The 16,193-nt window shown below is 39.0% G+C and overlaps 1 protein-coding gene across 1 annotated transcript in view; it reads left to right on the plus strand.

Moving 5' to 3' along the window:
* The first annotated feature begins 325 nt into the window (after window positions 1–325).
* LOC130154261 (sodium channel protein type 2 subunit alpha-like) overlaps window positions 326–16,193 on the plus strand; it is a 76,103-nt gene continuing 60,235 nt past the window's right edge. The window contains exon 1 of the mRNA XM_056350186.1: window positions 326–425. The gene's annotated coding sequence lies outside the window, so the exon portion shown is untranslated. The remainder of the gene's footprint in view (window positions 426–16,193) is intronic.

The raw sequence follows: 16,193 nt of genomic DNA on the forward strand, positions 1-16,193 counted from the left end.
GTCGGGCCCCCGCGGGACAGCCAGGAGCGGCCACGGCCCGGCGGCAGCGGGCTGGCAGCCCGAAGGAGGGAAGCTGTCCAGCCGGGACGTTTTTACCGGCCGCCCCCCAGCAGCCGCACCGCCCGGCGCCCCCCCCCCCCGCGGCGCCCCCTGCGCGCCGCCTCCGCTCCCGACCCGCGGCCGAGCAGCCCGGCCCGCCCCGCCCCGCCGCGCCCCGGCCGCCGCCGCGCCCTGCGGCCCCGCCCGGCCCGCGGCCTCCGCCAGGGGGCGCTGCTGCTGCTGCGGCGGGCGCGGCCGCTTCGCTGGCGGGGCCGGGCGAGGCTGACGGGGGCGGTGGCTGCGGCGGGGCGGTGACGGCCCCAGCGGCTGGGAGGCGGCGGCCGCCCTGCAGCGCGGAGGCAGCACCTACCTGTGGCATGGGTGAAGTGAGTATTCGCTTTCCTCCGTCGTGTGCGCGGGGTTTTGCGCGGACTTTGCTCTTAGCTGCCGGTGGCGAGGCCCTCTGCTGCCTCCCCGCCCGGCAGGACGGCTGGAGCGCTGAGCAGCAGTAGGTAGTGTTCCCTTGTTTTTCTATCACTTTTCTCTTTCCCATCACCCTGGTACCTGGCTCCCTCTTTCCCTCTTTCCCTCTTTCCCTCTTTCCCTCTTTCCCTCTTTCCCTCTTTCCCTCTTTCCCTCTTTCCCTCTTTCCCTCTTTCCCTCTTTCCCTCTTTCCCTCTTTCCCTCTTTCCCCTCATGGGCATTAGCATCTGGGAGCCGTTTTACCAGCAAGACTCCGGTTCTCTTAGTCTCCTGCTTGTTAAATTCTTCCCCGTACATCCACCCAGGCAAGAAAATCCAGCTCACACCAAGCTGCCTCTGAGGTCCCATCTGGTGTCTCTGAGGCAACAAAGAAAACACGTTCTTCCTAATTTGCCGTGATAGTTTGCAGCCACAGAGGTGGAGCAGGGTGAGCTCTAGATGGAGGATTTTTCTCTGTGCCATCATGTCCCCTTGGTTGCTAAGCGCTGGTGACCACATCTGTGGAAAAATAGTAGAAGCACAGAGAGGGGAGGGAGGGAGCAACAGGAAAAGCTGGGAAGAGCAGCATGTTCTCAGCTTGGGCAGCCTCATCTGCTGGATATCTGTGTAGAAAATAAAGACCCAACACGTTAGTTGTTTTATGCACCTTATTACCTTAACTCTAAACTTCTTGCATCACATCTTGTACTCTGGGTAAAGTTACTTTGTTTATCTAACTTGGTTTGTTGTGACTTTTACTCCAAGAGCAGTAATTCAGAAAAGTGTGCTTCGTGCTTTGCACAGCAGTGGAAATCTTGGTAGGAAAGTGGAGGGGAGCAACCCTTATACAAACGTACATGGTCGATTTATGAAAAGTCATGCAGTGGGAAGTCTTTCATCAAGAAATTTAATTTTAGTGTGCTTTTCCCCTACTTATGTAAATTCAGGTTTTGCAGTTTAACTTGAGAAATCCAATCTATGTTTCTTTATTACCAAAGTATTGCTTTGTTTCTGAAATATATTAAAAAGACTACTAGTTTGAGTGGAATGTGAAAAGCAAAATTAACTAGTGGTAGGGAAATTTTGATTTATTTTTTTTTCCCTTTGGTTGAACTTATTGAAGAGCTAATATATGCAATTATATGCAGAGTTAGCAACAGAAAAACAACCTACAAACTTAGTATTTTGTAAGATGAATTTTTGAAATGACATGTTTACCATTTGATGAGTAGCGCCACAGCACCATTAAGGTGTGAATTTTCACATGGAATGAAAAGCAGTTCTGGCACTGCCATTTTCATGTCAATAGTGTGTGTCTCAGGAAACATCTTCTGGCTTCTAACTGGATTGAAAATCACTTTTTTATTAAAATCTGATCATTTGCTGCGTCGTTCCTGCTGTTTGCCAAAGCCATTCTGTATGTTGGCTCTGTGAGAAACACAACAGCTCCTTGGATGGTGCTGCTGGAAAAGGGTGTGTCAGGGTGGGAAGGCATTGCTCCGCTGTGTGCATCACACACCGAGGCTTGGGGTGGCCAGAGGTGTGCACAGGGTGCGGCAAGTTTGCCAAGGGCCAGGCTGGCCATCAGCCAGTCCAAGGGGTTTAATGTCATCTTCACCCACACTCCATCCCTGTCACCTGGAAGTGTTAGGGTTTCAAGAAGTTAGTTTCATCTAGGCTCTTGGGGTTTTTGTTTTCTTACATTTTTTTTAAAAATGCTGTGTTTTTTAAATGGTCTTCTAAAGGTGTACATAGACATTTACACCAATGCAGATCTGATGAAAATACAAGATGTGTGAAAATCTTAGACATTGATAGATACTTTTCTGTTGTTCCTAAGAGACAAAAAATCAGACATTGCCCTTGCATATTTAAAACGCTATTCAGTGTTTGCAGCTGAAGTTCAATGGAGAGAAATGGAAATGAGTGGAACAGATTGTTTATTGCTAAAATTACACACATTAAAAGAAACGCAAAGTGCAGGTAAATAGTGTGAGACATGAACCAATTCCCAGGCTTTTAAATATATTTTGTTAATCTAAGCTTTTATTACCAGCAGTACGATATTGATATGGATAGGTTTTGCCTTCAGTATTTATTTTAAAACTCACTTACCTTGTTTGAGGCAAAGACAAAGCTTTGAGGTAATGCTGAAAAGATAAATACTTTTTGTTTTGCTTCATATAAGCACATCTAATTTATTGTTAATACATGCTCATTACTAACAAGCAGTGATAGTATGTAGAGGACATTCCATCTTACTCCAGTCCAAGGAAACATACTGTTGTCCCTGTATCTAATCCTTCAAGTACGTATGTCCTCATTTAATTTTTGTATAGGGACACTGAGTTAGACGCCTCCTGCAGCATGTCCTCTGGGACTGTGTATGTGCATACAGTCCAGAACACATGGAGAGAAAACTGGTATAATTTAATCTTCAAAAAGACTTTTACCTCCTGTTGAAATAAATTGTAAGCTCAGCCCAGGACAAGGATGTATTTATCAGTAATAATCACAGATGTCAGGCTCCTTAGGGAGAGTTGAATCATTCTCAATGTTGAGTGGTTGTGCTGGTTGAAGCACTTGTGTTCAAAGCACATTGGTCTGTTACCAGGGGAGATTTCCCATTAATGTCTTGTTCCTCTTGTTAAGGTTTTATGTCACTGTTAACTAGTTGATTTCCAGATAGGAGAGAAACCCTTTCTCACATTTCTAAATAGAGGTTGCATTTTCCTGTATGATGTAATAAGTTCCATTTAAATAATTTTCTTGAAGTCTTGGAAGAAATCCACTGTAGAAACTGAGTAGCAAAGCAGAAGTTTAAAAGCAAAATTAAACGATATTGCATGCATTAGTTGCATGTGGGAGGGGAACCACTACAGAAACTTGAATATATTTTCATATTTGTGCTGGTAAGTTTAATACAGTTATTTCCATAGAAGTTCAGTCAAGTTCTCTGTCAAGATTGGACTCTTTGTTTCAAAGTCACATCATGAAATTATCTTGCCTGGAATTCAACAAGTTAAGTAAGGGAAAACAACAGCGATGCTCCAGCAAGCCTCTTTGAGATGCATTTTTGTGACATATTTGTGACTGCAAGATATGCAGTACCGTCAGAGTTTTTAACGTGTATAACCAGGTTAATCCATACAGTTAGAGACAGAGGAACACAGTTACAATATATCGTGTAGGTACAATATATTTATACTCTGCAGCCTTTTGTTGAAAAAACTTATGAGCTGCTACAAGTTTTACTGGATTTATTTGTCTGGTGCACTGGGTGTTGTAATTTTTTTTTCTTCACCCAACTAGATAGTTGGTGGGGGAAGGGAAGGGTCATTATTCAGGACCTGAAATTACTGGATAGAGTACTTACAGTGTGGGTTGTTCTTGGATACATACAGGCCAGCTGAGGCAAGGAAGGAGAGAGTGGGGCTCTAAAAGCATTCACACTTACTGAGGTAAATAGTACGTGGAGGCACTGCTTAGGTAAACATGTCTAAAGAAAGAGCAGTGGGGATAAAGGAACTTCATGTTTGGAGTCATCTTATGTTAAGGGTGCCATGAAGGTGACTGCCTTCCTCACTAATCCATCAAAATTTGAAAGATCTTTATTTAAAATAGAGACCTCATGTTCAGGACAGTCAGAGGGATCTCATCCAGGAATAGAGCCACTTACTGGGTAGGACACACAGATTTTCATGGTGTAATCTATTTTTTTCTTCTATCCTAGTAAAAATATAATTCCTTTTCTGTTACAGTATTTCTGTCTGGGGCCTTGGACTCCAGCGTTTGTGTAGGACAGTGGTGGTGATGGGTTGTGCTGAGCTTCTGTTGATCTCACAGTCTGTTTTAGAGGGTGTAAGATAGTAGCTTGTTTGACCTCTGCCTGCAGTCAGTCCTGTCACTGTTGGATTCAAAATTCTTAACACAGTCTGATTTCTTCTGTACCCTGTGCATGAGATTTCAAAGGGTGTAACTACACGACATAGTGGACCATTGTATTAGGTAATTTTAAGCTCTATAGTTTACACCACATTTAATAAGAAAAATTTATTAACTTCATATTTGTATTCAACAATAGATACTAATTCTCAAAAGATTATTTTCCTATTTGCAAGCAAACTGATGTATTTTTAAGAAGGATTTACTATGTTTTCCCATGTTAAAAAGAGTATACAGCTCTTTTTGTAAAAAGAGATTTCAACTTACTCTCAGGTTACTCACTTCATTAATAACATGATGCTCAGTTTTAGGTGGGAAAAGGTATTTCAGAATTAGAGTGACACCTTGGAGGACTTATAAAGAATATATGAGTAAGTAAGAACAACAAGAATTGTTACACTTATTTACCTTTGTAATCTTAAAGGCGTGAATCTATGGTATGGCCTTCAAGTCATATATCAATTTTCAGTTCTCTTTTGTAAGATGAAGAAGTCACAGAGAAGACGTGATTTAAAGCTTTCAGGTTGTAGGTACTTGTGGTTAATACTTAATGATGTTTCAGAGAGGATATTTAATGATATTTTGTAACCGTTTCTGTGGCTTAAGAAAGAATATTTTGTTAATTAGATTTAATAAATTGAATCAAAGAAGAGTCCATTTGTCTGGAGTAGCAAATAACCATGATCACTTATTTCGTCTTTCTTTCCTTCACTCTCCTTCCGTCTCCCAACCCTTAGAGGCATATTTTATTTTCATCTTGTTGCATCTTTGTCCTTTCACTGAATTCACGCAGAGCTCTTTCCTTCCAGGCAGTGATGATGTACTACTTCATGGATGACGAAAAGACGTAAAATAATGACTTCCAGAGGCTTTGCTGCACTAAGTAAACAGATTGGATTTGTGATGATCAACACTTATAAGAAAAATTATCTGCATTTATTTTGTTTCTAAATAATCACAGTGGTTTTCTATTTAGGAATAAGACACATACTTTTCTCATAAAATGCGTATACCAATATATCTGAGATAATAATTTAGAGAAGCTTAAAGGCCTGAAATAGACTGGTGAGGCACTACGAAACTAAGGGTGTCTCTTGCTTTCTCCTGTAGAAAGTTGATTCAGTTCCCAACAAAGTCTTCATACTTTTGCTTTCTGTGAAGTTTTATCTGTTGTGAAAAGAGAGTACAGAAATTATCATAGCTTTGTGGGTTTCCACATTTTTTTTGTGGATTCAAAAATTTTCCTGTATTTCAGTAAATTATACACGTCCTGCTGCAAAATGCTAGACTTGATTTTTGTGGATTTCTTTTGAGTTGGACACAGGGCCAAATGGACCAGTGGCACACAAGATTCAAACAATTACCTAATTATTTCAAGGCATGCAGAGGGTGAGAGAGTGTTTCTGTTAATCTAAAAAAACCTATTTGACAGCTCTAAGTTGACAAATCATAGGAAATTAAAATTAAATAGTACTGCATGGATATGCTGAACAATTATAATTGTGCTGAGGGACATAGATAAAGAGTAGGGTGTTCTGTACTGAAACCAAAGCCACTCTGCTCTAGAAATGAATGTCAGGTTCTTAGACTGTAAAGTGTTTTTTAGGCTTTGTGTTTCAGGGGTGTGGTTTTTTGTGATTTGGGTTTTTTTATGGGTTTGTTGTTTGTTTTGATGGGATTTTTTTTGGAAATTTTTTTTTTCCACAGCCTCCATACCATTAGCTTTCACTGTAAGAAAAAAGTAGATAATTGAATTTCTAGTTCTTGAGGGAGTGACGACTTTTTTTTTAGAGAAATAGTTGACAGTGTGGCAGCTGAATCACAGAGGCAGATAAACCAGAAGGCCAATAGCATCAAGCATTTTTAAGCCTCAGAACATCAACTCCCATTCTTTGAAGCAAATGCCATAATTTCTAGGGCCAAATAGGTGTATTGTATGTTTGAGGGTAGCACTGGTGTCTTTTTCTTTTTCTCAAGCTTTTATATTGTTAAAACATTTACGTTAAAACTCTAGAAGTGGGACACTGGTGTCTGAAAAGGACAGTACTTGCTACTCCAATTGTTCTTTTCAAGGATTCTAGTCCAGCTCAAATGGAAATAATAAATAAGGATGGTCTTTAAATTCTTCTGTTTAGAATCTGCCCCTGGTCAGTCAGGTTGAAGGCAATGTTCCTCCCATCTTTGGATGAATGTGTCAAAAGATAGTAGCTTGGTGCTTTGTAAGTAATTTAAGAAATGTAAATGTGCTTACCAGCAAACCGTGTTTTTCATGGTTTTGCATTGTGGGGATTTGTGTTCATAGGTATCTTTTAGAAGGAGGTGGGTGTTTAATGTGGGGGATTGAAGAAGCCACTGGTAACTGATTTTCCAAAAGTGGTATTGGTTTAGTACCATTCTTCTAGGGGTTTTTTATGCAGTGTGAATTTTCTCATTCTTTCCCAAAAATGGTATTATGATGTTTGTATCCGTTCTTTACTCTTAGAAAGTTTTGCGTGAAATGGAAGATTCTCATGAGTTGCGTTTGGTTTTTTTTCTTAAGCTCATAGAGCTGTTTTTTCTGCTAAGCTATAAAATACACAAATAAAATGAAAGGCATACACTCCCACCTCATCTGGAGTTCTAGGAGATGCAAGGAAGTGAGGGGGAAGGAATGCAGGCATAGACTAATAGGCTATTCCCTTCTCCTGATGAATACTTGATTAAATTATTTATTCCTACTGTATGAGTGGGAGGAAGGAACAGAACATTTTGAAGCTGAGTGTCATTCCACAGTGATGATAAAGTACAGTGGCTCTGGTGGTATGGTCTGAAACATGTTTTCTTTTTGCCTGAAAAAGAAAATGGTGGTGAATTAAATAAAAAAGGGGAAATTACTTTTTAAAACCAACTGCTGCACTTTATATAGGGCTTTTTTAATAAATCTTTTCTGTGAATGTCTTACAACTCTGATCTAATTATATTGTGCTTGTGCAAGACAATCACTGCTTTCTGCAGCGACGTAGCACTTTGGGGCAAAGACTCCCTTGTTTCTAGGAATCTATAGAGTACTGCATGTGTATGAAGAAAACTCATGTGCCTACATCAAGGAACAACAGATTAGTCCATGTGCCAAACTACACTTTGTTGTTTTTTTTTTTATTTGGTTGGGTTTTTTTAACATGGCCATCTAAAAAAATTACTTCAATCCACGAGGGCAGCAGGGAAATGTGGGGTTGAGTTTTGGCACTTTTTGTGCTGAAATTGACACCATTATTGTCTTCCACACACAAGAGTTATAAGCTTCCATATGAATTCAGCAGTGGTAGTCAATACGGGAAGCTTTAGCCTATAATACAATACTTTGATGTCAAGATGCATGATACTGTGTTGCTGAAACTTTTGAAGTGTATGTTTGAAATCTTCACGAGTTTGTAAAAGCTGTTTATAATAAAAGGATTTTATTTTAAGGGTATTTCACATCAGCAAAGCATATTATGATGATTTCTAATAGTTTCCTTTAAATTTCATGTTTGAATCCACCCAAGAGCTTTTGTTTATACGCAGTTTACCCTCAGCACTCTCAGCTTTGATGTAGAGGTTGGGGAGGAGATACGGCCTCTCAAGCCTTTCTCATTCCTTGGAATGCCACCAAAAAAGCCTTCAAAGTGCTTGTTTTACTCCACATTTTCTCCAGATTTTATAGTGAGACCCTTTCAATTCAGTTGCATATTTGCTTTAGGGCGATTCCAGAACCTCCCTTAAAACAATGAAATTATATGATGAATGAATTTGATAATCATGGAATGGGCTACCTGTTACCTTACCAGTGCTTCTTTACCTGTAATATCACTTTACGCTCCTCTAAATCATCAGGTTTTTAAGGCATGTTGTGATACAGCCTTCTTTTTCAGTTGCCAATCTGAGTTGGAAGAATTGGTGGAATGTCTGTCCCCTGTGTGCTTAAGGGTACTTTTAGTTGCTGTAGGTATATTTTCAGAGATCTGCTTCTAGGTCGCCCATATTCATCTGCTGCTTTGTGCTGCAAAGTAAATTATTAACAGGTATTATTTCTGGAAGTATTCCTAACGGTTCTAGATTTGATAACGAATAAACACCGGTAACTATCAGGGAAATCAGTTTGGCACAGCAAACTGTGCTTATCATGCTGTATTAATAAAAGTGGGACTCTGTGAAGTGCTTTTACATGTGTGAGGTGGGGCCTGTAATGATCAAAAGGCTATTTACCTCTCTGTATTGGAGACAGGGACATCATTCAGGCAGGGGCATCTTTCACTGGATCAGGTTGCTCAAACCCCATCCAGCCTGACTTGTTGAGCCACGCCACGTGCCCAGGTGGGCTTTCAGAAGGGTTGGGAGTCACTGGGTTCAAGGCAGGGGAAACTGGCAATTCCAAGCCAGTAGATGGGTCTCTGATTTACGAATAGGTATTATTGGCAGGCACATGTCTATGTTTTTTTTCGTTTACCAAGTGGCACACCCTGATAATACAGCGTGACCTTGGCAGATAATTATTTTTTGTTAATGTAGTCATGAAGCTCATACAATGATTGCAAACATTTTTAATATTTCACAGTTTATCAAAAGCTCATTCAGTAAAACTATCAATGTAGTCCCCTTAGTCTTAATCATTGAATTTTTGAGCATGTTTAGGAAAATATGGATATTTGTCATACTAGTATGAGGTGAAAAAAAATATTCTTTGTAATTCTTTATATGTTGTCAATGACCACAAGAGTGGACTGCACCAGAACATTTATCTTTGTCTGCAGATTATAATTAAATAGCTCATAGAAGCTGATCATTTTCACACTGATCTTCAAGGATCTGTTCTACTGAATTGCTGAAAGTTGTTTCTCATTGCACATAGCAGTAACATCCTTTAAACTGGACTCTGATTCAGATAAATTGGTTCCAGAATGTGCTTCCTTGGTTTGATTCTAATATTATCAATAGTAATGCTTCATTAGTAACTATCAATATTTAAATATTTTTCAACAAACCAATGTGGTATAGTGTTTTACTGTCGCCTCTTATTCATGTATCAGCTGGCAATCAGTATTAGCCTGCGCAACCTTGATTTTGAAAATAAATTTAAATGTGAAGGACAAAACATTTTCAATGGAAAGAAAATAATGATAAAATTGAATTACTATTTCAGATCTGCATTTCTTTTTTCATTCAGCAGATTTTGTTTTCTTTTAGAGGATACTGCATAGCTGTTTATTTGTTCATAGTTTCTCCTGCAGGTGCAAGGGTAGCATTAAACTTTGGGGTTTTGTTTAAGAATAACTTAATCTAATCCAGTTAATGTTTTTTTGTCTATAATTCTTGTTTACACAGTCGAGAATAGGAGTAATTTTTCAAAAGCACGTGAATAAGAAAAGTATATGAAAACACGAGAGATGGGTTTCCAGCTGTCCTCTAGAGTCTTCAGTGATGTGGGGTTTGTATGGTTTTGTGCAAGTTGAGAAAGGTGTCTTGTTGTATTCTTGCCAACTGGATTTACTGTCAGATAAATTTTAATCAGAGCTGCCTCACAATATAAAGCCAAGTAAAATAGAAAGCCAGGAAGAAAAAGGGATGAGGGAGGACAAATACTTCACAACATATAAAAGCTTTTGGATTCAAGCCCCAGAGAAAGCTACTGCCAAAGCTTCCTTGAAGTTCCATTGTTGTTCTGATGGCTTACCATCACATGAATGTCTGAAAATGACTGATAAAGACTAAGAGAATTAATATTGTTTACAGAAGAAACTCAGTGGTCATAGGGAAAAATTTTCTTTTCAAAGGAATTACATCCCGGAACAAAACTGAGCAAAACAGATGGAGTGTAACAAATGCAGGGTTTATTTGATTGTGAGAGACACGTGTGGTTATCATCCTCGTCTCACCATGACATTTTCTAGTCCTTCAAATGCAAGCAACCTGTTTTCCAAGTTTCTTTCAACATCTTTTTTTCCCCTTTGTATTTTACTTGTGGTAGAAAGGAATTCTGTAGTGAACTAGGTTCCACTGTTGGAAAGTGTAGGAAAACCAAAGGAAATGCTTCCTATCTCTTTCCTTCAGCCACTGGCATAATAGTGGAAATAGTTTTGTTAACATTTGGGTTAAAAACAGTGATGATGGGGGTGCCTGGTTTTTCTTTTTTTTTTTGCAATAAATTTGGCATGAGGAAAAAAGTTATCAGTGCTTCCTCTCAGTCCATTTTGTCCACTTTAACTGCTCTGTTTTTAATCTGTTACGAGGTTCTGCATGTTCCTGTGTTGCTGTTTAGCTAACATACATATATTTTCTGCTTCAGTTGGAGACATTTCTTTGACTCTCTAACACATTTTGATTTCTCTGTTCCCTCCTGGCACCTTTGCTTAATGGGCTTTCCTGTGGATATTCCATAGCTACAGTGTCAAAGAGAAGGCACAATTCTTACATTAGCATCTTTAGTTTTAAAAGTAGCATTTTTTGTAAACTCATAGAAATGTACACAAATGCAAGTGAATCTTTAATTTTTCTGTGCTGTATTAATTGAATTGGTTAGGACATAATATGCAGATTACAGGATTCATTCCTTTATACTTACTATATTTTTGTTTGCAGATCCTACTGCTTTTTGACAGTAAAACTGCAGTTGAATGTAACTGTGATTTTTTTTTAATATTTATGCCATCGATAATAGTAAAATACTTTAGAAAGAAGAAGAAATAATCTAAATCTGAGGTTAATCAACTGTTCCAGCTTGATACAAATTTTTAGTAAAGTCCAAGGCTGTGTTCCATAGATTTTGATTCAAAATACTAATTTAAATTAGAACTAAAAAAATCCTGTTACAATATTACAAATAGTTATTCCATGTATTCCATTTTGTCCTATATTTTAGGCTTTTAAAAAAGTTACTTGGCTTAATAACCTGCTAATTCAGAGTTGGTAATTAGTTTCCAGGCTTGGTCTGTTGCAGATTCCTGCTTCTTGTATGTCAATTAATGTTCCTATATATCTGTGAATATCTGTTTTCTTGTTAAACTATGGAAGCACTTTCATTTTCTATTTAAGAAATTACATAATTGATTACTTACTAATTTATAACTGAGGCCAGGTGGCAGTTTCTGGACAAAAATCTAGCTGCCAATTTTATCTTGGAATGAACTATCTAAATACCTCACTTAGGTCTAAATGTCTCCTGCACTTGGGTCACAACAACCCCACGCAGCAGTTTGGGCTTGGGGAAGAGCGGCTGGAAAGCTGCCTGGTGGAAAGGGACCTGGGGGTGCTGGTTGACAGCTGGCTGAACATGAGCCAGCAGTGTGCCCAGGTGGCCAAGAAGGCCAAGAGCATCCTGGCTTGTATCAGAAACAGTGTGGCCAGCGGGGCAAAGGAAGTGATTGTCCCCTTGTACTTGGCACTGGTGAGGCTGCACCTCAATTCCCATGTTCAGTTTTGGGCCCCTCGCTACAAGAGGGACGCTGAGCTGCTGGAGCGTGTCCAGAGAAGGGCAGCGGAGCTGGTGAAGGGTCTGGAGCACGTGTCTTGTGAGGAGCAGCTGAAGGGAACTGGGGCTGTTTAGCCTGGAGAGGAGAAAGCTCAGGGGGGATCTTATTGCTCTGCATCTGCCTGAAAGGGGGTTGTAGGCAGGGTGCGGGTCAGTCTCTTCTCCCAGGTAACAAGTGACAGGACAAGAGGAAACAGCCTCAAGTTGTGCCAGGGGAGGTTTAGCTTGGATATTAGGAAAAATTTCTTTGCTGAAAGGATGGTCAAGCATTGGAACAGGCTTCCTAGGGAGATGGTGGAATCACCATCCCTGGAGGCACTGAAAAAAAATGTAGGTGTGGTACTTAGGGACATGGTTTAGTGATGGACTTGGCAGTCTTGGGTTAATGGTTGGACTTGATATCTTAGAGGTCTTTTTCCAGCTTAAATGATTCTATGATAATGTTCTTTTACCATTGTCACAAAAATCTCAGAAACTTTAAAGCCTAGGTTGTGTTAAGGCTTAAATGTGAATTAAAAATTTTTAACTGTGGCCAAAACAAGATCTTTTTATTAACAGATTAGCAGGCACATCTGTGTTTGTCTAATGCTCTTACTATTGGGCGGTTTTGGTATGAACTGCTTTACAAGCTTAGGAAATGAATAATACTTGTATTTCCTTGTTTCATAAATACATAGAACCATACATCTACTCATGCCTGTTTATTTAGGGGTGCACTTTATATAAACGGACTTTATACTACCTTAGTGGGTGAAGGGAAAGAAAAAGGGTAATTGAGATTGCCAGATAAGGGAGGTTTTCTAAGATCCCATGTTGTCCAGATTCTGCAGGTTTTGGTGGCAATCACTGTTCTGTTCCCCTAACTCAGGTGCCTCCAGGAGGGATGTAGGGAAAATAGGCATCTTCGATAGCAATCCATCCAGCTCCTGCATTCGGGCTTTACTTAGGGATCACAGCTATTAAGGCACTCCTCTCTGAAGAACTGAATATGGAACTGTTGAAGTAGGCTATGTTCGGTTGTTCTTTTTTAGTGCAGATTCAAATATTTAGAAAGTCAAGTTTTCTGTGTAGGGATGGGATGCAGTATGAACAGTGGCGTTAGTGTCACTCCAAAATGTCTTGTTACTGTGGACAGAAGTTTTAGCTGGAAGTAGGTTAGCAAGACTTCGTCATGAAAATTGTTTCTCTTACATGTCTGCTTTGGTCTTTATCTCCTGTGACTTCCCGTCATGGTTTGTAAGTATTTTAGCATATTTTCTCATTCCTTCTCATGCTCTCATGTTCACTGGGAAGTATATAGTGAACTTTGCCGATGTGGTTGACAGCCTCAGTATTTCTTGTAGCAGCACAGCACTGCATTTTAGACTGTTGAACTGAAAGGATTAATTGGTATTGAACTCTCAATTTTAAAGGCTTATTCTGCTTCTGTGGCTTTTTAATGGATGCCATGAGTAAACAGTTTTTTTCTGATATGTATAAAAATTCGATAATATACTGGAGGTGCTAAATCCTTTTTGCATCTGACAGGTGAACCTTTTCAAGAACTTCCTGCCATATATCTCTGCAATGATGGATGCTGATGCAATTTTCCATTTTCAGGGTGTTTCCACAAAGACATTGAATGGATTTGGAAATTTTGCTTCTGTATCACTCTAACCAGAGCCAGGTTTTACTGATCACCCCCAGCCTGCATCCATTTGCAGAACAGCAGCTGAGCCTCACTAAGAAATTAGACAGGCACAAAAAGTAGACTCAGATTACACTAATGAGCCCATTAAATGAGGCATAGGGAGCCTGTCTGGCCAGAATGAGGAATTGAAAGAGGTCTGGCTGTACTCCTTGCTTTATGTCTTTTACATTCAGTAGCCAGTTTTCACCTTCTGTATATTTACTTGGGGGTGGGGGGAGGTAGTTGCTTTTCTGTATTCTCATTTGCAAAAAGAAAAAAAATACCTTATTCTTTTCCAGTGTTTGTGGGAGAAAACCTGATGCAATTGGTGTTTGCAAGCTATAAAGCTCATGACAAAGCACTAACAAAGCACATTTGCATTCTAAAATCTTTCAAATTTTGTGTCTGTTCAGTTATGCTCTCTGACGATTTTACAGAACTCATTTACTACATGGAAAATCCAAGTGCAACAAAACTACTGATTTTTAAAATAATAATTAGAAACACCTAAAAAAAATCCCATTGCATTTATTATGCCATAATAATGTTATCTATAACAGCAAATAAACTTAAAGGTTGCTTCAGGATTGTAGTAGTTTTCAGTTAATGGAAGAATGTATTTTGTATTATAGGCAGACATTTGCTTTGCAGCTGTGGCCTAAAGGAAGCAATAATGTTTTGAGCTTTCAGATTGATAAAAACCAGGGTCCGTGTACATTTTAAGAATTTGAGAATGTTATTTTTTACTGTTTCAAATCCAGTGAAACATAGGTTTGGGTTCTACAGTATATTATTAACTTGTATCTTGTTAGGTTTTGTTACATTTTCTCTGTTGTTTTGTTTTTAATTATTATTATTCAAGATACTTTCCTAATATAAAAAGTTTTCTGTTTTTTAAACCTTGATTTGAGGTAGCTTAAAGAAGTCATTCTCTTTCAGTTCTTAATTCGTTTTTGCTTTTCAGGAGGGAAGCTTCCAGCTGCGGTTTCTTGTGTGCTGAGTTGGTTTGACATTATTTATTGCTGTTGCTTTGCAGTGGTGACTTGTGTTAGTGATGGCTCATACTTAAGCAGAAAAATAGAAAGGAGGGTTTGATAACAGACCAGCACAAACCTGCAGCAAATATTCCAGAGCTCCACCTGGTAGAACACAAGCCAGAAGGCTGAAGGGGCAGATGATGCAGAGGGCTAATAAAGAGCTGGTAAAAGAAGCCTGGGCTTGTATGAGGAGTAGGTTAGAGTGTGGTGGGTGAATTCACTAGGGCACCTTGAGAGAGCCTGGAAAGACCCAGTGGAGGAGCATGGGGAAGCAACCTGAAACAGACCCCTTGAACTTACTGAGTTTCTAGTGTAGGTGATGTAAGTAACTTTAGCCTCGTTTTGAGCTGGAGTTTGGACTATCTGACTTCCAAAGGCGCCTCCCAAACTATTTTTTCCCCCTGATTTCTGTAATTTTATTTTACATAACTGGTTATAAATACAATACCAAAAAAACCCCAGAAATTGACTTTTTTTTTTTTTTTCCTCTAGCTGCAGTTGAAATAAACTAAATCTCTACTTCAGACATGGCATACATGTTCCTTGTCTGGAAAAGCCAAATACAATTATTTTCTTCTAACTTTCATGAAATTGATCATAATTCACAATAATACTTTCTGCTTTAATGAAAGTTTCATTGATGTAAAGATGGTGTTGGTACAGTCAGTCAGAGGGACTGACTTTTTTTTTACATTGACTTTAATCTGATAGAGGTAAGTCATTCAAGATAATTTTATTTTTAAATCAGTTTTACAGTAGTTATTGCAACGATCATAACAAAACTGAACCATGTAACAGTCTAAAGTCTAAAAAACTTACAGCAAGTGCTACACTTGCCTAAGTTGAAATAAAACATTTGGAATATTTCTGCAATGTCTGAGTAGCATGTACAAACTTAGAATTATTTACATGGAGCATTGTGATCTACGTGGCTCAACAGATGACTGATTTCATGCTTGTAGGAGCCAAATTAATGAAAAATCCCATGTACGTGGATGTGTGCAGTTTCTTTGCTGTGTGCAGTGCTTATGAACTTTGTAATATTGTGTACATGTAATTTATTTAATACTGAATTAATAATTCATTAATACTAAATTATGAGGTTTGAACAAATTGTGGAGCAGTTGTGATTTGCTGCTGAGGCAGTTTCGATAGTTAAATGAACATCGAGGGTATATTTTAATAGATCAACAGTGGATTCACTGTGAACATTCTGGCACCTAGCTATACAAAGGTAAAAGAAACTCTCAATTTCTTTCCTTCCTCCTAGCCCTAAATCCTTTAACTTGCAGTGAAAATATCTTTAAAGGGAGGATTCTCTATTTGTTTTTCTGAGAGAAAACTGAATCTGAAGTCATTGTTGGGTGGTATAATCTTTCTGTCAAAAGCTTGGCACATTATTTTTTTCAGTAAATGTTTTTTGTATTTTGTAGCTGTGACTGATTCCAAGAATTATCCTTCTTCCTAAAAAACCTGCTGAATTTCACAAAATCCAGTGAGTTGCCTTCAAAAATCCAGAGGTTCATCTTGGTGTATCCTAGTAACTACTGACAGCAGT

This window comes from Falco biarmicus, chromosome 8 (genome assembly GCF_023638135.1).
Source record: "Falco biarmicus isolate bFalBia1 chromosome 8, bFalBia1.pri, whole genome shotgun sequence".
Taxonomy (NCBI): Eukaryota; Metazoa; Chordata; class Aves; order Falconiformes; family Falconidae; genus Falco; species Falco biarmicus.